Source organism: Schistocerca gregaria, chromosome 10, assembly GCF_023897955.1.
Source record: "Schistocerca gregaria isolate iqSchGreg1 chromosome 10, iqSchGreg1.2, whole genome shotgun sequence".
Classification (NCBI taxonomy): Eukaryota; Metazoa; Arthropoda; class Insecta; order Orthoptera; family Acrididae; genus Schistocerca; species Schistocerca gregaria.
The window spans coordinates 211,650,019-211,677,259 of NC_064929.1; the positions used below are offsets into that span (position 1 = coordinate 211,650,019).

Consider the following 27,241-nt stretch of genomic DNA (forward strand, 5'->3'; position numbering starts at 1 on the left):
TCTGTATGAACATAAGGCTTCATATCTTCCTCTATCCAGTGACATTCGCCATATGTCTGTTTTCCACAGTTTGTATGTTCTAAACAGTTGAACTCTGTTCTTTCTGACTCTGCCCAGTACTTTCTGCGTAATGACTACGACGAGAAATGAGGGGGTGATTTATATTCGACAGTGAAGTAAGTTCCACCACTGATAGTTATGTGGCTCTGGCAGTATTGTTGGTTTAATGATACGGCTTATTCCTATTCGTGCCTTACAGGATTGCTATAACTGGGCGATGGAGGACGGGCGACCGGAGAATAAAGGCTGATTGCAAGAGCAAACACATTTCTAAAATAGGTTTCTCGGTTGGGCTGCAGGATAGCGGTGTCTCTGAGTGGTGACGAGAAAGTGCGGTGCTAACGAAAGCGAGACGGAATGTTCCCTGGCGCGTCACCGGCAGCTGCCGTTAGAGGTACGGGCGCACTGACGACCGTGAGCCATGCTGTGCTGCTAGCGAGTTCCGAAATACCAAGCCAAGACACTCCGAAGACATCAGTTCTGGCACTAGTCAGTAGATTTGTCAGCATCAGGGAATCGTTAAATGGGCAGAAGGGTGTGGGTATCCTCTGTTCCAATGTATGGTTAACTCTCGATAACAAGGGGGGGGGGGGGGGGGTTTAAATGGGCCTTGGGAAATATTGTAAACTGGTCATGTACATTAGATATTAACACTCTCAAAAAAATTATTTTCAACGATTTATTATACTAGATTCCGTAGTTGTTTCAAGTGTAACGTAAAACAAAATTTTCAGATCGTAGTAGTGAATATGACTTTCCGCAACAAGATTGTGCTGAAACATATTTTCAGATTTTGCACCCTACTTATACATAAGTTTTTATTTAAAAACTACGTTCTTAATAAAACTTAACATTAATTAACGAAAATTGTCCATTTTTAATTTTTTTGTAAAGGGCATAAATTCGTCTTCGGTAAAACATGCGTTATTAAAAACGCGTTAGTATTGCTATCGTTAAATCAGCTTCGCGAGTGAACATAGACGTTCAAATGGTTCAAATGTCTCTGAGCACAATGGGACTTAACATCTGAGGTCATCAGTCGCCTAGAACTTAGAACTACTTAAACCTAACTAACCTAAGGACATCACACACATCCATGCCCGAAGCAGGATTCGAACCTGCGACCGTTGCAGCGACTGTAGCGCCTAGAACGGCTCGGCCATACCGAACGTAACAACGAGGGCGTTTCAAGTTTTACAACGGCCTCTAGATGGCTGTGTTGAGATTCTATGTTACTGTTCTTTTGAAATTTGTAGTCTGGCGTCGTTAACCCACTGGCAGCTCAGAAATTTACCAAGCAGTTTGATTACGTCGAGTGATTAAAGAAACGATGGTCTGAAGAAATGGTAATTTCGCAAGCATGTCACCGTTCGATGATGTCTGTTACGATGTCATAAATTCCAACTCATCAACACTACCTCAAACTGTTTCGTTCAGTTCTGGGTAACCAGCCACTTTTAGAAAAGGCTGTTCACGACTGCTTTGCAGAATTTCGTCTCGTGCTTTTGTCAAGGTCCATCAAAATAAGTCAATTGTTTTTTATTCCAGTCTTTGATCACAATATCAATTCTTTAGACGATGACCGGTTTCAGTCCGTAATGATCATCCTCAGACATTTTTTACACCATGTCCTATGCCATAATGGCATAGTCGAAACGTATAAATATAAGCAGCACAGCATCGTCACATAAATCTGTGCTCTTGGGTAAAATATTCCGGAGGTGTAATAGTCCTCCATTCTGATCTCCGGGCGAGGACTCCTCAAGAGGGCGTCGTTATCAGGAGAAAGAAAACTGGCGTTCTACGGATCGGAGCGTGAAATGCTATCTGTATCGCTGAGGCACGCAAGCCTCCCCACCAACGGCGAGGTTCATGGTTCATGGGGGGGTTAACTCAATATCTGCCAAAATTAAGGCAATTATTAGCATTTAGCTCAAGAAGAATAATAACTACGTCTCACATTGATAGATACCAGCGACAGAAAGAAGATTAAGGAGACTTACTTCTCATTTGTTTAAGAAAAGAACGAAATTACACCAAGGATCTCACAGCACACTTACAAGAAAAATGCTAAAGATATTCCATATCAGTTCAGCAACAAAAGTGCTTCGTTCCACATTGTTCATTATGACAATTGTCTGCACTCAAACAGCAGGCCTATTGTTTGCCTGAGTTCAAAATAGATGTCTCACTGCGCCTAGTCACCCGATTTTTCGCCTGACGTTTTCTTTTTGTACGCAGAACTAAATATGATGTCTAGCATCCTACACAAATTTACGTAATCGAAAGTTGCTTCTAGGTCGACAATCAAAGCCGTGTTAAAAATTGTTCAGTCAAGATGAAAGAGGGGCGAGAGAGATAGAGAGAGAGAATGAGAATGAATCCTATTAGGTTTCCCTGAAGTGTTATTTTTATTTACTGTAGAACATTTGTCGTGTGATATAACGTACAAAGTTGCATTATTCTGGCTGTGAAGCCACTCCGTATGATTGTGTGTTGGCCGGTAGGCGAGGTCTCCGTGTACAGTGTGTTGAGCTGGTCCGTCGCAGACAGTTGCACTATTACTGTTAACAGTTCGAAGAGACTGTTACGAAACTGTGACATCTCTGCTTCTAGCGGTTTCGCTGTTACTGGAGGTCACGAACTTGGTCGGTTCGCGCCGAGATAATCTGCGTCAGTCGTTCGCGGGAATGTGCCGAGTTCGTTGATGCAAAGCTGTGTCTGTCCATGGAAACCTTTCTAAATGGAATGTTTGTTATTTGCGGCAGGCACGCAGTTTTGGAGATGCAGAAGTAACGGAGGTGGCTTAATAACATACTTCCTGTCGTAACAATAACAGTTGCCGTATTTCCTATATACGAAGACTTCTGCAGCTAATTTCTGAACATAATCAACCACTACCGCTTCTGCCATTCCTGCTTCTCTCTCTCTCTCTCTCTCTCTCTCTCTCTCTCTCTCTCTCTCTCGTATTTTGAATTTTGACTTTTCTTCTCTTCCGACTGATGAATGAAACTTTCGTAAGTTTGTTACATCATTTGAACTTTATCAGGATACCAGTTTTCAAACAAATTCGTCCACGAAATAGGATCTGATTTTGGTTTACATTTGAAAGTTGTTTTTCTACCTGTCAGATGTTTTACGTATTTGCGCAAATAATCAAAAAATTTTATTCTTGCATATTGAACTCCTTTTTCAGCCACTCACAACTTCAATAATGGGTAACAGAGATAATTTTTTTGCTTTAGTATTGTAGATACGGACATCACTATTCTTCTCAAACTGTGATTGGTTCAAAAAAATGGCTCTGAGCACTATGGGACTTAATATTTGAGTTCATCAGTCCCACAGAACTTAGATCTACTTAAACCCAACTAACCTAAGGACATCACACACATCCATGCCCGAGGCAGGACCGTAGCGGTCGCGCGGTTCCAGACTGTAGCGCCTACAACCGCTCGGCCACACATGGCCGGCAAACTGTGATGGGTTATTGATGACAAATATCATTTGAATATACGTATTGTGATGGTGTAGTTAAACTGCTCAAGTCATTGAAGAGGTACAGGATGTGGATACAAACACGTAAAGACCAAAAACGCACCATATTACCTCGCCTAGTGTGGTGTAGGAAAAGCTATGGCACACACAACTCTTCCAGTAGTCTCGAAATGGATAATACAGAACCTGTATGGTTTCCAGGCGAGTCTTATACCATTCTTCGTGCAAAACAGTGGCAAGTTAAGGTAACAATGATAGTAGTCGCGCACCTGCTGTCCGCAGCAGACAACAAAGGCTCCATACTACTGAGATCTGGTGACTGGAATGGCCAGGGCAGATGCGACAAATCATCCTCGTGCTCACAAACCAGTCCTGGACGGTGTGAGCCTTGTCGTCGTCTTGGGAGACTGCGTCATCGCCTGGGAACAGACGGCAGGGACACCATCAGCCAAAATGGTCACATACCCCACGGCAGTAAGGCGATCTTGGGGCATAACCATGGGTCTCGTAGAAACCGTGACATGGCTGCCCAGATCGTCACCGAACCCCTGCTACGTTGGAACGTCAACTGGGCCACAAGTTGGGAACAGCGTACAGCAAGACTGTTCCGACCAAATGCTTTTCTTTCGCTGCTCCACAGTCCAGTTTTTCTGGCTTCAGCACCATGTTTTCCTGTTCCGGGTATTTCCATCACTGTCGAGTGGTTTTGGAATTCCAGCTCGTCGTGCAATTCACTGTTGACGGAGTTCCCTTTGTGTGTTTTGATGCTGACAGGGTTCGCGATTGAGACAGTTCTGCAGTGACTTTTGCAGCTGTTGTCCTCTTTCATTTATCGTCACACTCTTCTATAATGATGGACAGTCACTCAAAACACACTTTCGTCTTCGTTCTGACCTAGCGGATGAGTCTTCAGTTTAAATCTTAGATATTTTTTGTGGAACACATTCATGACGAGTTTGTCGAAGTGAACTCTGAGCAAGATGTAGTCGGGTACCAATCTTTGAATATGGTTCAAGGTGTAATTTTTCACAGGTACCTCATCCTTCAAACGGATGAGGAACTTCGGGACAATCTAGGACTTTCCCAGCAGCATATCGTGTTACAGACGCCGCAAGTTGTTATGTAGCACCATATGAAATAATCACAGCAAGCCTTTCTACAATGTTGTTGCCTGTTCTTGGTAGAAGTTCACCGTACCGTCCCAATGGACTGTAGCGTGTGTTATCTTTCATATGTATGGGTCCATAGCGGCTGTAAATTTCTCAGAGGAAGACATTTTCGTGCGAAACATGTGCTTTATTTTGAAATAAACGAAACTGATTGCTTTTTTTTCAGCAGCCTTTCTTTTTCGCGGAGTTCCTCTCGTTACTTGCGAATAGACGTCGTGCAGAAAGCACTTAGATAGTAACTGTGAGGATGTGAACTGTTTCCCTGTCACTGACCCTCCGTTTATCAGAGGCAGCTGCAGGCTTGAGTCATTACCGCTTCTTGTACTCTTATCCTTATTTGTTACGATGAAATTTTTCCGACAGTGTTCTCAGTCGATATCCTTGATCTTCCTCGAAATCGAGTTTCTCTGTCAACACGACTCTGACTTGACGTCACCAATTCGGAAAGTTGGTCGCAGAAGGAAAATGGTAAGTTAAATAAAATATATATGAGTGAAAATGTATTCTGGATTTATGTTTTACTCTATTTCCAAACTAGCGGAGGAATCCGGCTTTGCTGAGGTGTTCGTGTATACTGGGTCTCTACACCAGTGTCTGGCCTCGTAATCGATGTATATGACGCCATATCTCCTGATCTGTGCCTTATACTGTGGCATACAGCCAGTTCCACAAGGAAGTGTGATCCATAGTTTTAACTGTAACGTCCGCAGCGACATCTCTCGAATCTGTAATCAGTGCGCTTTTACACAGTGTTTTGTTTGGTCGGTAGCAGTTTAAAATGAGTGCAGAATAGCTGAAGCATCACGAGGCAATGCTCCTTGTAAATCACCCAAAGGAACCAAAGCTTTCATATGGAGCTGCTGCTAAAGTTCTTAGAAGGTTGAAAACATTCGTCACGAAGTGGATCAGACGACATTTGGAGGTTGGGACGTGGATGATTTACCGGACGGGAGGCTAAGGTGCCAAGCTATAACCGATAACGGCGGCGATTGGAATAACAACACGGTGATTGTGCAATTAGTGGTAACATATATTTATAACAGTGTCTTTTATATCATAAGAGTAACGGCGTACACTTTCTTGTGGAACTGACTGCAATTTTGAACTTCTGTGCAGTGGTACAAGTGCATACTATGCGTAAAATGTGCCGCGAATGCAGTTATTAGGAAATAAGTAATAAATTGTAACGTCATGCCTCATGTGATACTTTTGCTGCATGAACAGCAGAAAAATAGTATGCGATAAACATTTTTCCTTTCATCATTTCGTTGGGGTTGTCAGAGATGAAAAAATTTCGTAAAGGTTTGAAATGTGCAAAGTTTGTTGCAAGTCGCTAAGTGCCCCCATTCTCAAATACTGGATGAATAAAGTCTGGAAATTCACCCGTTGGAGGCTACGCTTCTTTTTCACCCCACCCCTGTGACAAGTGGGTGGTTCTTACCCCGATAGCGATTGTCGCCCGATAGTAAGGTGTACGCGTACAAAGTTTGATTTAAATCGGTCCAGAGGTTCGGGAGCAGATGTGGGAAAAACACACACATTTTTATAGTACGTGTGGATGTATTTATGTATAGAATTTACGTTATAAATTTATAAACATGCCGAACTGTTCAATTACACACTTGCTTCGCTCTCGCTTCTTTCCAACTGCATCTCCTCTGAGATGCCCTTCTATACATCTCAGATGGCTGGTAATCGCTGCCATGTGTGAACTTTGGCTGTCCTTTCAACAATTCCCGGAGATAAGCGGATACGGAGATTTGTGTACACAACCGGTTCACGGAAGGTCTTAGCTAGTCCGAAGGGGTTCCTCCCCTGTCCCCTCCCCTTTCCCGCCCCTCGGCTCGTACTTCGAACCCATATCACTCCCCCAACCCTCAAGAGCGCTGTTGCCGTAGCACAGGTCGAAACACAAATCGCTGTGCTCAATTTGCTTCCGAAGCAAGGTCAGGACATGGTGGTCTTTAACATAAAAGAGGCGAACTCTTCGAATGATAGACATGGTTACTTAATCTTTAAAACTATCAGAAAGCATTGTTTGGCCTCTGAATAAGCCTGAAATAGCAGTACATGCAACCACGCATGTACTCGTACTGCTTATTTAAAACAAAACGGAGGTCTGGCTTCGCAGATTTAATTTTTTGAACAGCATTTTAATACGAAATTGTTAGGTAGCTTAAGTTTAGTAAATAAAAATTACACTTAACATGTGTTAATAAATCAAAATTTGTAATACGGCGTTAATTTTAAATATTAAAACACAAAATTAGCTTCTCGAATTGTATCACAGCAGTACACCACACTGCACCTGCGTAAAATTGCCTCACTTTGAGTATCTATACAAAAGTGCGTAAAATGCACGACACTCTTATGAAATTGCGACATGATCAAGGAATCGAGACATCGAGCTGTAGCGATACTTACTTACTGTAGTAATACTTAAATATTGCCTATCAGAATGTAAATACATATTTCAGACTGTCTTCCATGTTTGTTTATATTTGCATATTACGATTAATAGCATTGAACTTAATGTCATACGAAGCAATAATCATTTTCATTCAATCAACTGTGGGTTCTTGGTGAACCATTGTAAATTAACTAAACAAACACTGCTTTCTTGCCTTGTTTCACAATATTTTTTACTGTTACTGCACAACATAGGTTTCAGATTTTTATTTACTGGTAGACTGAGGCTCAAAGTTTTACTTCTATCCACTTTGGGCTTTAGTCCGTCAGTAGACAAAATATTCTTGGCTGATGCATAACTTTAGTCCCATCGTGTTAGTGTAATTGCTGGATTGTGTAATTACATTTTTTTAAATGGTCATTATAGTAATTTTATATTAAGTCATGGATCGATACAGTAAGAAGTTGAAGCGAGTATCTTTGCCTTATCACATTTATCTGTGCAGTATCAACTTTAGGAATGAGTAATGTACTTGAAAATTGGCTTATAACCCGAAACTTAGGTTGTACAGTAACAGTAATAAAATTTGTGAAACAAGGCAAAAGTGTTTGTTTAGTTAATTAATAATCACAAAACTCAAAATTGTTTCTTTGCTTTCGCGTAATTAACAAAAACGTTATTGCATGACAGAGACAGTTGCTTTTCAGGTATTCTTGGCAATTATACTCCTGCAGTTTGCTGTTATTACAACACTAAACAGCACTCAAACGACGTTCCTCTCGTCACAGATTTGTTATTCGCTTTTCCAACTGCAATTTCCTCTCTAAATTACTACTTTTTTCTCCACACAGTCCCGTACAATTTAAAAATTTTTCATAAGTCGCAATAAACATCTGAATTCAGAAAGTAAATTAACGTGGAGTATGTTGTTCTTTATCTCAACCACTGACGTATCCATCTTTTCTCATTATTTTTTTTATGACAGACAAAGTTAATAGAATAGCAACAAGCGCTTGAACGTTCTTCGTCATGTTGGCTTCTTGAAACAGTGTTCCTAAATGAAAGTAGTTACTGCATGTAGCTACTGATGGTGTGGTAGTGCCTTCAGTATACTGAAGTACTGCTAATACAGTATTATTAATAAACATTGAATGTGTGGAGACCCCATACATTGGTGGCGTTGTCGGGAAAGATGCGATACGGCGGCTTTAAAGCGAGGAAAGCTTATGTCCACAAACCTTCGACATAATCAACTGTCCGCTTATGTCCGCATTTTTCCGGCATTCCTTTCAACCGAAGAGTGATGGAAACGCATTTATCATTTTCAATAGCAAAGACATTAGGAGCGTTCAGTATATTTACTTTTCTCTGCTAATTTCTCTAATTTCTGTTGAAAAAATGCAGAATTTGTTGCGGGACATCGTGGAATATTCCCGCTGCAGCCCCTTTAGTTTCATGAAGTTCCAATACGTGGCGGCGCTATACGCGCCTTTCAAAATGGCGTCTGTAATGGAGGTGCCTTACAAGCAGAGAGCTGTCATTTAGATTCGATTTGCGGAAAGCATCGGAGATATTCGGAGATATTCGTAGTCGCTTGCAGAATGTCTGCGGAGACCTGGCAGTGATCAAAAGCACGGTGAGTCGTTGGGCAAGACGTCTGTCGTAACCGCAATGAAATGAAATGAAATGTCGTGTGACGAGGGCCTCCCGTCGGGTAGACCGTTCGCCTGGTGCAGGTCTTTCTCTCTGGATTCCAGCGGCTATCTGATTTGGTGAAGGCTGCCGGTCTTGCTTACGAGATGAAGGCAGAGCTCACCATCTGCAGCATCGTTGACAGAACCGACTGCGGACCTTTGGTGCAGAGCCGGGTGGAGGGTCTGAATCAGAGGCTCAGACGGTTTTGCGACCGTATTGGCTGCAGATTCCTTAACTTGCGCCATAGGGTGGTGGGGTTTCGGGTTCCGCTGAATAGGTCAGGAGTTCACTACACTCAGCTGGCGGCTACACGGGTAGCGGAGGCTGTGTGGCGTGGACTGGGCGATTTTTTAGGTTAGAAGGCCTCGGGAAAGTGCGGGATGGGCTGCAATGTCAAAGGGTGCTTGGCAATTACAGGACGTGCTTGGATCAAGGAACAGTCGGAATTATAGTTGTAAATTGTTGTAGTTGCGCTGGAAAAGTCCCTGAGCTTCAAGCGCTAATAGAAAGCACAGAAGCTGATATCGTTATAGGTACAGAAAGCTGGCTAAAGCCTGAAATAAGTTCTGCAGAAATTTTTACGAAGTCTCAGACGGTGTTCAGGAAAGATAGATTAGGCAGAATTGGTGGTGGAGTGTTGGTGTCTGTCAGTAGTGGTTTATCTTGTAGTGAAGTCGAAGTAGATACTCTGTGCGAATTGGTGTGGGTGGAGGTTATACTTAACAGCCGAATTAAGTTAATAATTGGCTCCTTCTACCGACCCCCAGACTCCGATGATACAGTTGCGGAACAGTTCAGAGAAAGTTTGAGTCTCGTAACAAATAAATACCCCACTCATACGGTTATAGTTGGTGGGGACTTCAACCTACCCTCGGTATGTTGGCAAAAATACTTGTTCAAAACCGGTGGTAGGCACAAAACGTCTTCCGAGATTGTCCTAAATGCATTCTCCGAAAATTATTTAGAGCAGTTAGTCCACGAACCCACGCGAATTGTAAATGGTTGCGAAAACACACTTGACCTCTTGGCCACAAACAATCCAGAGCTGATAGAGAGCATCATGACTGATACAGGGATTAGTGATCACAAGGTCATTGTAGCTAGGCTCAATACCATTTCTTCCAAATCCATCAGAAACAAACGCAAAATAATTTTATTTAAAAAAGCGGATAAAGTGCCACTAGAAGCCTTCCTAAAAGACAATTTCCATTCCTTCCGAACTGACTATGCGAATGTAGACGAGATGTGGCTCAAATTCAAAGATATAGTAGCAACAGCAATTGAGATATTCATACCTCATAAATTGGTAAGAGATGGAACGGATCCCCCGTGGTACACAAAAAAGGTCCGAACGCTGTTGCAGAGGCAACGGAAAAAGCATGCAAAGTTCAGAAGAACGCGAAATCCTGAAGATGGGCTAAAATTTACAGACGCGCGAAATTTGGCACGTACTTCGATGCGAGATGCCTTTAATAGGTTCCACAACGAAACATTGTCTCGAAATTTGGTAGAAAATCCGAAGAAATTCTGGTCGTATGTAAAGTACACAAGCGGCAAGACGCAGTCAATACCTTCGCTGCGCAGTGCCGATGGTACTGTTATCGACGACTGCGCCGCTAAAGCGGAGTTATTGAACGCAGTTTTCCGAAATTCCTTCACCAGGGAAGACGAATGGAATATTCCAGAATTTGAAACACGAACATCTGCTAGCATGAGTTTCTTAGAAGTAGATACCTTAGGGGTTGCGAAGCAACTCAAATCGCTTGATACGGGCAAGTCTTCAGGTCCAGATTGTATACCGATTAGGTTCCTTTCAGATTACGCTGATACTATAGCTCCCTACTTAGCACTCATATACAACCGCTCGCTCACCGATAGATCTGTACCTACAGATTGGAAAATTGCGCAGGTCGCACCAGTGTTCAAGAAGGGTAGTAGGAGTAATCCATTTAACTACAGACCTATATCATTGACGTCGGTTTGCAGTAGGGTTTTGGAGCATATACTGTATTCAAACATTATGAATCACCTCGAAGGGAACGATCTATTGACACGTAATCAGCATGGCTTCAGAAAACATCGCTCTTGTGCAACGCAGCTAGCTCTTTATTCGCACGAAGTAATGGCCGCTATCGACAGGGGATCTCAAGTTGATTCCGTATTTCTAGATTTCCGGAAAGCTTTTGACACCGTTCCTCACAAGCGACTTCTAATCAAGCTGCGGAGCTATGGGGTATCGTCTCAGTTGTGCGACTGGATTCGTGATTTCCTGTCAGGAAGGTCACAGTTCGTAGTAATAGACGGCAAATCATCGAGTAAAACTGAAGTGATATCAGGTGTTCCCCAAGGAAGCGTCCTGGGACCTCTACTGTTCCTGATCTATATAAATGACCTGGGTGACAATCTGAGCAGTTCTCTTAGGTTGTTCGCAGATGATGCTGTAATTTACCGTCTAGTAAAGTCATCCGAAGACCAGTATCAGCTGCAAAGCGATTTAGAAAAGATTGCTGTATGGTGTGTCAGGTGGCAGTTGACGCTAAATAACGAAAAGTGTGAGATGATCCACATGAGTTCCAAAAGAAATCCGTTGGAATTCGATTACTCGATAAATAGTACAATTCTCAAGGCTGTCAATTCAACTAAGTACCTGGGTGTTAAAATTACAAACAACTTCAGTTGGAAGGACCACATAGATAATATTGTCGGGAAGGCGAGCCAAAGGTTGCGTTTCATTGGCAGGACACTTAGAAGATGCAACAAGTCCACTAAAGAGACAGCTTACACTACACTCGTTCGTCCTCTGTTAGAATATTGCTGCGCGGTGTGGGATCCTTACCAGGTGGGATTGACGGAGGACATCGAGAGGGTGCAAAGAAGGGCAGCTCGTTTTGTATTATCGCGTTATAGGGGAGAGAGTGTGGCAGATATGATACACGAGTTGGGATGGAAGTCATTACAGCATAGACGTTTTTCGTCGCGGCGAGACCTTTTTACGAAATTTCAGTCACCAACTTTCTCTTCCGAATGCGAAAATATTTTGTTGAGCCCAACCTACATAGGTAGGAATGATCATCAAAATAAAATAAGAGAAATCAGAGCTCGAACAGAAAGGTTTAGGTGTTCGTTTTTCCCGCTCGCTGTTCGGGAGTGGAATAGTAGAGAGATAGTATGATTGTGGTTCGATGAACCCTCTGCCAAGCACTTAAATGTGAATTGCAGAGTAGTCATGTAGATGTAGATGTAGATGTATAGACGCCACTTCGGCGACTTGCGCGTCGATGGGGATGAAATGATGGTGATTAGGACAACACAACACCCACTCCCTGAGCGGAGAAAATCTCCGACCCAGCTGGGAATCGAACCCGAGCCCTTTGGATTGACAGTCTGTCGCGCTGATCACTCAGCTACCTGGGGCGGACATAACCGCAATAAGGTTGCGCGAACATGTCCGATCCCCCGCGTACCGGCCGTCTGTACACTGCTGTGACTCTTGCGGACACTCTCTATGGATGAGATCGTTGAATTTCAAACACCTCGCTGCACAACTGGTCCTCTCTGTCGGTAATGCTGACACGCTCGTCCACCAGCGGGGGTACCCAAAGATGTGTGCCCATGTAGACCAACGAAGGTGCGTTGCAAGGCTGATAGTGACAATTCTTGGTCGAACATCGTCACTGACGATAAAACATGGGTTCATCACTTCGAACCGGAAACAAAAAGGCAATCCATGGAGTGGACCCAGACCGCTTCCGAAGAAAAAGTTCAGAGCCGCATCCCATGCCGACGGTCCTCTGAGACTCTGAAGGGCCGGTTCTGTCTGATGTCCTCTCTTATGGCGCCACGAGCAACTCTGAAGTGTATGGTACTGCCCACAGAAAGCTGAAGAAACGACTTCGGCGTATTCGCCGACACAAAAATGCAAACCAACTTCTCCATTACAACGCAAGGCTTCACACAAGTCTGAAGGGTGCATCCCAAAGGAAGTAGTATGTGGGTAATGGGGAGATTATTGAGGCATCAACACGTTGGATCTGACGTCGATCAGGAGAGTGCTACCATGCGTGCTCCCAGTAAGCTAGCGTAAGGCCGCCACGTTGGGAAGTAGGGCTTTGGAGCCAAAAGGGAATCCTGAAGAAAGCTAACCTGCTATTAGAAAAAAATGCCTTGCGTTAGTTACTGAAAGCCCCTCATATTTCAAGCATGGGTTATTCCGAAAACGTAATGCAGTTTTTCAGCAAAAGCTCTTTCTCTTCGCTTATGAACATTCGACGATCTTCCAGCATGTTTTGCAGTTGTCTTCATTGTTGATAAAAAGCGTCCAGCTTTAATATGCAGTTTCTCAGCTCTCTGTTCCCGTGTAGCTAACGCGGCATTTCGGCGTACAATAAATATACCGGGTGATCAAAAAGTCAGTATAAATTTGAAAACTTAATAAACCACGGAATAATGTAGGTAGAGAGGTAAAAACTGACACACATGCTTGGAATGACATGGGGTTTTATTAGAACCAAAAAAAATTTATCGAGTCTTTTTTCTTCGAGGAATTTTGTAACTGCTACCATGACGGGTTAGAGGTACGCCGATATGTTACAAAATCGCATCATCCCCAGCCTGGCTGATAACACCAGCTGGAACCTATGCTGTTTACGTAGGATGGCGCTCCACCCCATATTGCTAGACGCGTTAAAGATCTCTTGCGCGCATCGTTTGGTGATGATCGTGTGCTCAGCCACCACTTTCGTCATGCTTGGTCTCCCAGGTCCCCAGACCTCAGTCCGTGCGATTATTGGCTTTAATGTTACCTGAAGTCACAAGTGTATCGTGATCGACCGAAATCTCTAGGGATGCTGAAAGACCACATCCGATGCCAATGCTTCACTATATCTCCGGACATGCTTTACAGTGCTGTTCACAACATTATTGCTCGACTACATCTATTGTTGAGGGATGGTGGTGGACATACTGAGCATTTCAAGTAAGGAACTTCATCTTTGCTTTGTCTTAGTTTGTTATGCTAATTATTGCTATTCTGATCAGATGAAGCGCCATCTGTCGGACATTTTTTGAACTTTTGTAGTTTTTTTGTTCTAATAACACCCCACGTCATGCCAAGCATGTGTGTCAATTTGTATCTCTCTATCTACATTATTCCGTGATTTACTTTTTTCAAATTTATACTGACTTTTTGATCACCCGGTACATATCTGCAAATTGTGGAAGAAAACGTTTTACACTTGTTTTCCAGATATCAGTTATTTCATAGGACTAATTCTAGAGTAAATAATATTTTTTCGCTTAAACGAGCCGATGACGTTGACATTGTCCTGGCTGCGACTGCTTCCCTCCGTCAAAAGCGAAAGGATTCTGGGGTGATCTGGATTGGGGCATAAGAAGGAATTTGTCTGCCCTCTCTTTGTCTTTGGGTCTCGTCACCCAACCAACGCGACGTGTGAAACGATGACGCGTCAGTTAAGGGCACTGAGATAAAAAAAATACTGCCTACGTTGGGTATAATGAATAAATTTCTAATGGAGAAGAAATATATTACGAAGCTGACGGTTGCATATTTGTGGATTTTCTGATATTGAAGCTCCAGAGGCACCCGTTACCCTCCTACCGAGCCCAAACGTGACACAGGTCATTTGCGCATGAAATGGATCAAGGAGGTAACCCAAGAAAAATTATAAACAAAACGTCGAAAGTGCCAACCAAGAGTCACTGTAGGGTTCTACGTGTTACCGAAAACGCAAGTCTGGCGAACTCTCACAGTGACTGCAATGACGTAAAGGTATTGCAAAACATATTAAGATAGGCTATGAGAGAATAAGAGAACGAATAGCGGAAGCAGAAACGTCCGTGTGGGTCTAGACAGGGGTCGAAATACCGGTTGGTAGTTAGGTTTGGGAAAATCCGGGCGGCTAAACCTGATACCGGCATTTCTCAGTATTTGTTTGGTTTGGGTTATAAGAGGTGGTCTTATTTTTATTAATAACCGGGTAAAAAAATGTTATTTCTCCATTGCAACAGTGCTAAACTTTTTCGTTTCTAAAGAAGACTTATTTAAATACGGAGTAATTTTTATCCGTAAAATTAGTGTTGGAAGTATAGTTTTATTGTAGAAACTAGAAAAAGCGATCAGTGCTATTTTAATAACAATGCCGGCAGAAACGAGCAACAAACACTGAAAATAGAATTGGTAAGCATTGCTGAGACAGTAAAATACTTGTTTGCATGCGACATGGCCTATTAGATGGTAGGCGTATACATGCAGTGTGCAAGTCTTGTCCCAACTATATCGTAATTTGTCACAATCGCCATCAAATTATTGATTAAAAGTTTAAAAACGTGAGGAGCCTCAACAAACTTAAGGCAATACAAGAACAAAGCTTAAAAGTTAAAAATTAATTCATAGTTACAACAAAAATAGCAAGAAGCTGGTCTAAATAAAATGCCTTTAACCGTTTGCAGCCCTTAAAAATAGACGAATTAACACGAAAAAAGAGTTCTTCGACCTCAGTTTTCATCCTTCAGCAGTGAATATTCGTAATGTGCAAATAGCGGTAAAATCTCGATTAGAACGTGAATTTTTGAGCAATTTTTGAAGAAAAAATAGAATCAGTAGGAGAATACTGGGACATGTAATAGTCAACCACCTATACAACTTTCCGAGAAAAGCACCGAATAGTGGAAGGACTATTTCTTTATTTGTATATTTAATATTTTGATTCTGTGTCCTGAAAGTGAGGAAATCAAAAAATTTCGATCTTCGTTCGATTTCTACGTTCATTACAGGAAATAATAGGAACAGAAAACCGAAAGCCAGTTATTTCAGAAGCCGGTTATTTTGAGTGGTATTGGCAGTCCTGTTAGACTGGCCTTGAAACACCGAGACAACCTAAAACCAGTTGTTTCAGCGATAACCGCCATCCCTGTGGTCGTTATACACTAAGATCCTCGAATACCAGTTGCTCTAAATTCCTGCGATTATAACATGTCTTCAGTATTTACGGATAGCACAAGTAATCGGAATCATCGAAAGCTTTCAAGAAACATGTACGAGAAAATGTCGAAGCGTTCGTCACTCACAGCTTGCAGCTTGTTCTCTCACCAGGGAGAGTTCTCAGTGTTCGGTGGTCACTGAGAAAGAAAGCGGCCTCCCGCACCCGAAGTTATATCTGCCTTTCCCAGCGAAAGTCCTGGGTTCGATTCCCGGCGGGGTCGGGGATTTTCTCTGCAACTGACCCCCCCCCCCTTGCCGTTGGTGGGGAGGCTTCCGAGCCTCCGCGAACAGATAGCCGTACCGTAGGTGCAACCACAACGGAGGGGTATCTGTTGAGAGGCCAGACAAACGAGTGATTCCTGAGGAGGGGCAGCAGCCTTTTCAGTAGTTGCTGGGGCAACAGTCTGGATGATTGACTGATCTGGCCTTGTAACACTAACCAAAACGGCTTTGAGTGCTGGTACTGCGAACGGCTGAAAGCAAGGGGAAACTTAAGCCGTAATCTTTCCCGAGGGCATGCAGCTTTACTGTATGATTAAATGATGACGGCGTCCTCTTGGGTAAAATATTCCGGAGGTAAAATAGTCCCCCATTCGGATCTCCGGGCGGGGACTGCTCAAGAGGATGTCGTTATCAGGAGAAAGAAAAATGGCGTTCTACGGATCGGAACGTGGAATGTCAGATCCCTTAATCGGGCAGGTAGGTTAGAAAATTTAAAAAGGGAAATGGATAGGTTAAAGTTAGATATAGTGGGTATTAGTGAAATCGTTGGCAAGAGGAACAAGACTTCTGGTCAGATGACTACAGGGTTATAAACACAAAATCAAATAGGGGTAATGGAGGAGTCGGTTTAATAATGAATAGGAAAATAGGAATGCGGGTAAGCTACTACAAACAGCATAGTGAAGGCATTATTGCGGTCATGATGGATACAAAGCCCACACCTACTACAGTACTACAAGTTTATATGCCAACTAGCTCTGCAGATGACGAAGAAATTGAAGAAATGTATGATGAAATAAAAGAAATTATTCAGATAGTGAAGGGAGACGAAAATTTAATAGTCATGGGTGACTGGAATTCGAGTGTAGGAAAAGGGAGAGAAGGAAACATAGGTGAATATGGATTGGGGCTAAGAAATGAGAGGATGCCGCCTGGTAGAATTTTGCACAGAGCACAACTTAATCATAGCTAACACTTGGTTTAAGAATCATGAAAGAAGGTTATATACATGGAAGAACCCTGGAGATACGAAAAGGTATCAGATAGATCATATAATGGTAAGACAGAGATTTAGGAACCAGGTTTTAAATTGTAAGACATTTCCAGGGGCAGATGTGGACTCTGACCACAATCTATTCCTTATGACCTGTAGATTAAAACTGAAGAAACTGCAAAAAGGTGGGAATTTAAGGAGATGGGACCTGGATAAACTGAGAGAACCAGAGGTTGGACAGAGTTTCAGGGAGAGCATAAGAGAACAATTGACAGGAATTGGGGAAAGAAATACAGTAGAAGAAGAATGGGTAGCTTTGAGGGATAAAGTAGTGAAGGCAGCAGAGGATCAAGTAGGTAAAAAGACGAGGGCTAGTAGAAATCCTTGGGTAACAGAAGAAATATTGAATTTAATTGAAGAAAGCCCATATCGATGATGTTTCGTTGAATGGTTAGCACGATGGCCCAGCATTGAAATCTGCAGCAATTTGCGGAAGGGTTGCACTTCTGTCACGTTGAATGATTCTCTTTGATCGTCGTTGGTTCCTCTCTTGCAGGATCTCTTTCCGGCCGCAGCGATGTCATAGATATGTTTTCCCGGATTCCTGATATTCACGGTGCACTTGTGAAATGATCGTACGGTGAAATTCTCACTTCATAGCTACCTCGGAGATGCTGTGCCCATCGCTCGTACGCCGACTATAACACCACGTTCAAATACACTTAAATCTTGATAACCTGCCAGTGTAGCAGCAGTAACCGAGCTAACACCTGTGCCAGACACTCCGAAGCGCCATATTCTGGTTGTTTACGTATCTGTGTATTTGAATACGCATGTCTATACTAGATTCTTTAGCGCCTCAGTGTATAAATGAGCCAGAGGATAACTCCGGAAGTTCCATGATGTTTTTCGCTGATGACGCTGTTCCATACAGAGATGTCGCAACGCTATAAAATTAAAAATTATAGCGAAATGCAGCAAGACCTGCACGGGTTGACGCTTGGTGCTACGATTGACAGCTGGCAACTTAACATAAACAGAAATACCCTTTATCGTGCGATTATACGATTGCAGGAGAACCACTATTAGCAAGCACGTGGATAAAATATCTGGTTTGCGTATGGAGCGATTTATAGATTTATAGTGGAACGACCACATAAACTAATCACAGATAAAGCAGATGCCAGACGTATTCGTAGGATGGACTGTAGGTTTGGTTACGTGTTAGTTTAGTAAGCGCTGAAGCATCGGTGAGGTGCTGAGCCAACTGCAGTGGCAGAGGCTGCAAGAGACGCGTTCTGCATCACGGAGTAGGCTGCTATTCAAATGGATCAACCATTTAAAACTGTCACTTCATGCGTGGACATGTTTTGTGATTGCCACAGCACTCACTTTCTTTACATACGCTCCCAAATCTGAATTCGTAAACCGACTTACCAATACCGCGTGGCCATGTAAAAACGAAAATCGATTCTGGAAATCCGTTTCTAGCTGCCGGTTTTCCACTTCCCCAATCGATTTTCCCTTCTGTGTAAACGTAAAACCATTTTCAAACGTGCTTGGGCCGTCAGGTTACGTCTTGCTTTCAAAATATTCAACTACTATGGACAGAGTGACTTATTGTGCAGTGAAGGAGAAGCAGAAATATTATACTGAGAATGAAGTTGTCTACTTCTACTGTTAAAGTGAACAGACGTAGCGAGTGTGGTGACTAAATTAGAAACTGGAGCAGCTGTTTTCCAGGCTTCATATTTAACTGGGCTTGCAAATCCGCTTCAGACCTTAACATGTAAACACGACAGCAAAAAACGGTTTCCTATATTCGGTTTTCGTCTCTCGGAAGATGTCGCATATAAACGTAGTGACTGTTTTGGCCAGCATTATCAGAGCACATCACGTTAAAGTGTGTGTGAAATGCTTAATGTTACCGAAATTGCTGTTTTTTAATACGAATTTAGATCTTATAAACAGGCGACTGTTTTCACCTAGCACTTAAAATTGCTGCACAGCCCAAATCGCGGTAGTGAAGTAAATAAATAGCGGCAATGATTTAATTTAAAAACTGAGAGTATATTACAACTGTGGTTCCCTACCGAGGAAAGATCGTCTTAATGCGCTGTTGGTTGGTTTTCATCATCTTTGACAACACGTTGACGTAACATAGACTGTTTTAGTGATTGGAAATGTAAATAGAACGGAAAAATTGTTCCCGCATTTCACAGTTCAACCAAAAGTTATTGTAGACCCAATGATTCAACAAATGTCGATAATGAATTCTGCACACGTGGGAGGTTTTCACAGCTCAATGCCTCCCAACCTCAGCAGTGAATACCCTATTACGTTCAGTCTATCTGAAAACGAGAGTTTCATGTGCCTCTCAGGAAACAAAAATCACATGCGCGTAAGTTTGCAATATTGTACGCGCAAACAAAGTTGACAGTCGGCGTGGTCTCTGATGGGAGTGACTGCAAAGTCATGGCCCATTTACAGACGCTCCCATCAGCCACAGCGTCAACTTTGTATTGCGCGTTTAAAAATGTACTACCGTAGATGACTATTTCGGCTAAAGGCACCAGAGAGGCAGTTCTGTCGTTACTTCCCGTAAGCGAATACAGAAAAATACACACAGCTTCATAGCACTTAACGACACACAAAAACTGTTAGGCAAAGTAATATGGTGAGTTACGCCTGTCGAGGTATGGTTACATAACGATATAATATTTCTCTCCCTGTACGGAAATCACAAATAGTGCGAGCATAAGGATTGTGACTACGTAACCTTTTGCTTTTTGGTTCAGTTGTGGAGGCGTGCTTGAATATCCAAAGTTGTTACGGGACCGTGCGCGATTAGCAGGAAATCTGGGGTCGAGACCCAATGGGACACAAATTTTCATGTGTGCCAAACAGGTGACGTCAGTGCACAGCAGAATGCGAATCTATTTCGTAAAGACGAAAGTTATATGAAGTTGGCAACAGCCTTGCCGCAGTGGATACACCGGTTCCCGTGAGATCACCGAAGTTAAGCGCTGTCGGGCGTGGTCGGCACTTGGATGGGTGACCATCTAGGCCGCCATGCGTTGTTGACATTATTCGGGGTGCACTCAGCCTCTTGTTGCCAATTGAGGAGCTACTCGACCGAATAGTAGCGGCTTCGGTCAAGAATACCATCGTCAAGGCCGGGAGAGCGATGTGCTGACTCCACGCCCCTCCTATCCGCACCCTCCACTGAGGATGACACGGCGGTCGGATGGTCCCGGTAGGCCACTCGTGGCCTGACGGAGTGCTTTTTTCTTATGAATATGAAGTTACGGAATTCTGCCGTCTCGGAAGCAAATAAGCTTATGAAAGTCGAAAAAAGAAATACATATAAATAGACTAACGCATGCAAAGACTCCATTCCTGGCGTAAAGAAGTTTGCTGTTATAGAATATAAGTCTTAGTTCGAGGAAGGAAGTTCTGAAAATGTACGTTTGGAGCAGAGCATCGTACGATAGTGAAACATGGACTATGCGAAAACCGGAACAGAAGAGAATCGGAACCATTTTATATGTGGTGTTACAGAAGAATGGGGAAAATTAGATTGGTTGATGAAATGAGAAAACATGGTCTTCCGCAGAATAAGCAAGGACACGAGCTGGTGGAAAACGCTGACAAGGAGGAGGTACGTCGTAATAGGACTTGGGTTGAGGGAATAACCTCTGTGAAAGAAGAAGGGGCTGTGGAGGGTAAAGGCGGCAGGCCAAGGCAGAGACTGGAATAATCCAGTGAATAATTGAGGCTGAAGGGTTGCAAGTGATACTCTGAAATGAAGAAGATCGCACAGGAGAAGAATCCGTCAGACCAGAGGCATCGAAATGCTGCTTTAGTGTGTTTTAGGACATCCACGTCTTTTTACAGTCGATAGGTGACGATGCGTTGCTAACCAATTGTACACGCCGCGCGCGGTCCGGTAAAAAATTAAAAAAATACTGCAGTCGCTGAAGGATTAACCACGCTCTGTCTATAAGGGGTTTCTTGGTAGAAGAATGGACTCGCGTTAAAGCAAGTCCGAACTTCGTTACGGGGTTCCCCGAACGTCGGCCAGCGTTAATGACGCAGTACAGGCGCTAACACGACGGCATGCGGCCTTCATTCATTTACCTCCCGCGACTGGCGACAACTTTACACCGCACAGGTGAGTCACTGGTGGATGTTGAGGCTGTTTGTTTGAGTGGGCTCGCTAAACGGCCTCTGGTAGACGCAGAAGCTGTTACTTTACACTGCAGCCTGTCGATGCCCTTCCACATTGTCGGCTCAGTCTACATCCGTACTCTGCAGACCACAGTTAAGTTCATGGCAGAGGGTGCTTCATATTGTAGGCTATGGGAGCTGTATTCCGAAACAACGGGAAATTTTGGGATGAGATTTTCACTCTGCAGCGGAGTGTGCGCTGGTATGAAACTTCCTGGCACATTAAAACTGTGTGCCGGACCGAGACTCGAACTCGGGACGTTTGCCTTTCGCGGGCAAGTGCTCTGCCATCTGAGCTACCCAAGTTTCAGCGGAAATGTTTGTTTTTCTTTGCAAGTAAATCTGTGTATTCATCTACGGTCTACATAAATGTTACTCCCTTCAAGATAGTCACCCTTCGATGTTGCACGTATGTTCCAGCACTTTTTACAGTCTCCAAAACACTCCTGGAACTCGATATTTGGGATGGCTTTCAACTCCGTGAGCGATACGATTTTAATGTCTTCCATACTCGTAAACCGACAGCTACTATTTCTGAGAATAGAAAAATTTGCCACGTGGCCAGATTTGGTGAATATGGAGGAAAGGGTAAAATCACACTATCGGTACGAAATCCGACAGCATACTTTCCTAATATGTTCCAAACCGTCGCACATAAATACGGGATTTTCCGGAATTCATAGCTCGAGTTCTGATGGTGATAAAATGGTAGGAGTAAGCATTCTGGATAGCCCTTGGCTTCGGAACCATTTGCATACCCAACAGAAGGATCGACTTAGTGTCACTGTCCTACAGTACAGCGTCAAAGTATGAATATTACACACTTCCCCATGCTTTGTCAAATGGAAAAAACTGATTCTTTCTTCCTGCATTTCATGTAGTCTTATGAAAATTCCACAGAAAAAAAATTTTACTATATATTCTCGGTCACCAGTGGACCAAAACCCACCCGAGGATTCCGAGGCAGCTAAGCACAGCAAATGTCTGAAACTTTTACGATATGTTCCTAAGATCTCAATTTCGTACATCCTTGAAAATTTTCGTTACGTCTTAATCCATTTCAGAGATACAGAAGTTCAAGATTACCATATTTCCACACACAAAATTCGGTGCGATACGAAGACGTAGTTTATATAGTGACATAGCACAGAGAATTGAGCGGTAAAGTATGTCTGTTATCACCTGGGTACTCCATGTTATAGTACTGAAGCACACGCATTTCTTCATGTAAAATCCGGTTTGAGGTATGAAATTAGTTTTGCCTTATTTCAGTTCCACTTAACTAAACTATCTAAATTTCGTGGACCATCTACATCTACATGGATACTCTGCAAATCACAGTTAACTGCCTGGCAGAGGGTTCATCGAACCACCTTCACAATTCTCTATTATTCCAATCTCGTATAGCGCGCGGAAAGAATGAACACCTACATCTTTCCGTACGAGCTCTGACTTCACTTATTTTATCGTGGTGATCGTTCCTCCCTATGTAGGTCGATGTCAACAAAATATTTTCGCATTCGGAGGAGAAAGATGGTGTTAGGAATTTCGTGAGAAGATTCCGTCGCAACGAAAATCGCCTTTCTTTTAATAATTTTCCAGCCCAAATCCTGTATCATTTCTGTGACACTCTCTCCCATATTTTGCGATAATACAAAAAGTGCTGCCTTTCTTTGAACTTTTCCGATGTACTCCGTCATTCCTATCTGGTAATGATCCCACACCGCACTGCAGTATTCTAAAAGAGGATGGACAAGCGTAGTGCAGGGAGTCTCCTTAGTAGGTCTGTTACATTTTCTAAGTGTCCTCCCAATAAAACGGAGCCTTTGATTAACCTTCCCCACAACATTTTGTATGTGTTCGTTGCAATTTAAGTAGTCGTAATTATAATACCTAGATATTTAGGGGAATTTACGGCTTTTAGATTGATTCGTCGTGTAACCGAAGTTTAAAGAGTTCCTTTTAACACTCATGTGCATGACCTCACACTTTTCGTTATTTAGGGTCAAATGCCACTTTTCGCACCATTCAGGCATTTTTTCTAAATCGTTTTGCAGTTTGTTTTGATCTTCTGATGACTTTAGTAGTGAATAAACGACAGCGTCATCTGAAAACAACCGAAGACGGTTGCTGAGATTGTCTCCCACATCGTTTCTATGAAAATATAGAGTCATCAACAAACTTTACATATTCACATACTCCTTTATCTTTTACCCAAATGAATACAGACTCATTTACAGATAATTTCCTCCTATTACGCGTATACAACGACAAAGCAGAAGGCGACATATAAGCAGATTTACCAAAGTCTTTATTAGCAAGTTCGGCCATATGGTAGGTGCGAAATGCAAAAATGTCTCTGTCAACGAAACTTTCGAGTCCACCAACATTGGGTACTCCAGAACCTCCACGGACAATGGCTACAGTAAACCATCCGTTACCATGATCAAACGAATCATTAATATCTAAACTAAAATTAAGTCGGCACCCACAGAAAACGGATTGTCTAAACAGACAGTGTACAAAACCATCGAGAACATTGAGTTTGCTACAACAGCTGGAGACAAGAAGAATCGTATACCAGTCAAGTCTGTCGCTGCTCAAGCCTTGCTGGACGGACCTTCCGTTTTCTGTGGGTGCCGACTTAATTTTAGTTTAGATATTAATGATTCGTTTGATCATGGTAACGGATGGTTTACTGTAGCCATTTTCCGTGGAGGTTCTGGAGTACCCAATGTTGGTGGACTCGAAAGTTTCGTTGACAGCAAAGGGCCTATAACACTGCCTTGGGGAACGGCTGAAATCACTTCTGTTTTACTCGATGACTTTCCGTCAGTTACTACAAATGTGACCTCTCTGACAGGAAATCGCAAATCAAGTAACATAACTGTATCGATATTCCGTAAGCACGCAATTTCACTACGAGCCGCTTGTGTGGTACAGTGTCAAAAGCCTTCCGCAAATCCAGGAATACGGAATCGATCTGAAATCCCTTGTCAATAGCACTGGGCACTTTATGTGAATAAAGAGCTACTTGTGTTTCACAGGACCGATGTTTTCTAAACCCATGTTGAGTGTGTGAATAGACCAGTACATTTCTTTTCATATAAGTGGGGTATCAGCTGCTTCATTCTGCCTTCGCCGGCGCCTTTAAAAATTTTTCACAAAAATTTTGGCTTAGGAAGTAATGAAGTGTAAAAGGAATGACTTGGCCAGTAAAGTTAACAACAGAATTGCGGGTCGCGTTGTAGAGGACAAGGAATTATGCTATCTCGCAAGCAATAGAACGCATGACAGACGCTATAATGACGACCTGAAAGGCAGAACAAACTAGCAGAGGTAAAAGGGCATTCCTGGCCAAAAGAAGTCTACTAGTCGCCGTTAATTTGAGGAAAAACTTTCTGATAATGTCCGTTTGAAGCACAACACTGTATGGTAGTGAATGATGGACTGTGCGAAAACCCGAACTAAGCAGTCGAAGCGTCTCAGATGTGGTACTGTAAAAGGGTGGGCTTACTGGTAGTTGGGAGCTCCAACGTCAGGCGCGTAATGGGGCCCCCTTTAGGGATATAGTTGCAAGGGAGGGGAAGAAAACCAATGGGCACTCCGTGTGCATACCGGGGGGAGGGGGGGGGGGGGGGTGGAGAGTCATTCCAGATGTGGAAAAGGTCCTTTCGGATGCCATGAAGGGTACAGGGTGTGTGTCGCTATGGATCGGAGGAAATTGGCTTCCGGCGGCTATCTGATTTGGTGAAGACTGCCAGCCTCGCTAGCGGGATGAATGCAGAGCTATCTGCAGCATCGTCACCAGGACTACTGACTGCGGACCTGTGGTACAGAACCGAGTGGAGGGTCTGAATCAGAGGCTGAGGCGGGTGCAGATTCCTCGACTTGCGCCATAGGGTGGTAGGGTTTTGGATTCCGCAGGATAGGTCGGGAGTCCACTACACGCAGCAGGCGGCCACACGGGTAGCAGCGGTTGTGTGGCGTGGGCTGGCCGGTGTTTTAGGTTAGATGGCCTCGGGCAAGTACAGAAGGGCAACAGCCTCAAAGGGTGCGGGGCAAAACCAGGACATGCGGGGACCAAGCAGCAATCGGTATTGTAATTGTAAACTGTCGAAGCTGCAGTGGTAAAGTACCGGAACTTCAAGCGCTGATGGAAAGCACCGAAGCTGAAACGGAAAGCTGACTGAAAAAAAAAAAGTGGCTCTGAGCACTATGGGACTTAACATCTATGGTCATCAGTCCCCTAGAACTTAGAACTACTTAAACCTAACTAACCTAAGGACAGCACACAACACCAAGCCATCACGAGGCAGAGAAAATTCCTGACCCCGCCGAGATGCAGGCAAAGCTGGCTGAAGCCAGAGATAAAGTCTGGCGAAATTTTTACAAAGGCACAGACGGTGTTTACAAAGGATAGATTGCATGCAACCGGTGGTGACGTGTTTGTCGCTGTTAGTAGTAGTTTATCCTGTAGTGAAGTAGAAGTGGATAGTTTCTGTGAATTATTATGGGTGGAGGTTATACTCAACAACCGAGCTAGGTTAATAATTGGGTCCTTTTACCGACCTCCCGACTCAGCAGCATTAGTGGCAGAACAACTGAGAGAAAATCTGGAAAACATTTCACATAAATTTCCTCAGCATGTTATAGTCTTAGGTGGAGATTTCAATTTACCAAATATAGACTGGCACACTCAGATGTTTAGGACGGGTGGTAGGGACAGAGCATCGAGTGACATTATACTGTGTGCACTATCCGAAAATTACCTCGAGCAATTAAACGGAGAACCGACTCGTGGAGATAAAATCTTGGACCTACTGATAACAAACAGACCCGAACTTTTCTACTCTGTAAGCGCAGAACAGGGAATTAGTGATCATAAGGCCGTTGCAGCATGCCTGAATATGGAAGTAAATAACAATATAAAAAAGGGAGGAAGGTTTATCTGCTCAGCAAAGAGTAATAGGAGGCAGACTTCAGACTACCTAACAGATCAAAACGAAAATTTCTGTTCCGACACTGATAATGTTGAGTGTTTATGGAAAAAGTTCAAGGCAATCGTAAAATGCGTTTAAGACAGGTACTTGCCGAGTAAAACTGTGAGGGACGGGAAAAACCCACCGTGGTTCAACAACAAAGTTAGGAAACTACTGCGAGAGCAAAGAGAGCTTCACTGCAAATTTCAGCACAGCCAAAACCTCTCAAACAGAAGCTAAACGATGTCAAAGTCAGCGTAAGGAGGGTTATGCGTGAAGCGTTCAGTGAATTCGAAAGTAAGATTCTATATATGGACTTGGCAGAAAATCCTTGGAACTTCTGGTCTTACGTTAAATCAGTAAGTGGATCGAAACAGCATATCCAGACACTCTGGGATGATAATGGCACTGAAACAGAGGATGACACGCGTAAAGCTGAAATACTAAACACCTTTTTCCAAAGCTGTTCCACTGTAGTTCCTTCTCTAAATCTTCGCACGAACGAAAAAATGGGCGACATCGAAATAAGTGTCCAAGGAGTAGAAAAGCAACTGAAATCACTCAACAGAGGAAAGTCCACTGGACCTGACGGGATAGCAGTTCGATTCTACACAGAGTACGCCAAAGAACTTGCCCCTTCTAACAGCCGTGTACCGCAAGTCTCTAGAGGAACGGTAGGTTTCAAATGGCTCTGAGCACTATGGGTCTTAACATCTGTGGTCATCAGTCCCCTATAGCTTAGAACTATTTAAACCTAACTAACCTAAGGACATCACACATATCCATGCCCGAGGGAGGATTCGAACCTGCGACCGTGGCAGTCACGCGGTTCCAGACTGAAGCGCCTAGAACCGCACGGCCACACCGCCCGGCGAAGGTTCCAAATGACTGTAAAAGAGCACAGGTAGTTCCAGTTTTCAAGAAGGGTCGTCGAGCAGATGCGCAAAACTATAGACGTATATCTCTGACATCGATCTGTTG

At 43.3% G+C, this 27,241-nt stretch overlaps 1 protein-coding gene and 1 pseudogene across 1 annotated transcript in view; both read left to right on the plus strand.

Moving 5' to 3' along the window:
• Nucleotides 1-27,241, plus strand: part of LOC126293287 (tenascin-X-like) — a 126,877-nt gene that overhangs the window by 26,258 nt on the left and 73,378 nt on the right. The window lies entirely within an intron of this gene.
• On the plus strand, nucleotides 20,017-20,134 carry LOC126293883 (5S ribosomal RNA; annotated as a pseudogene).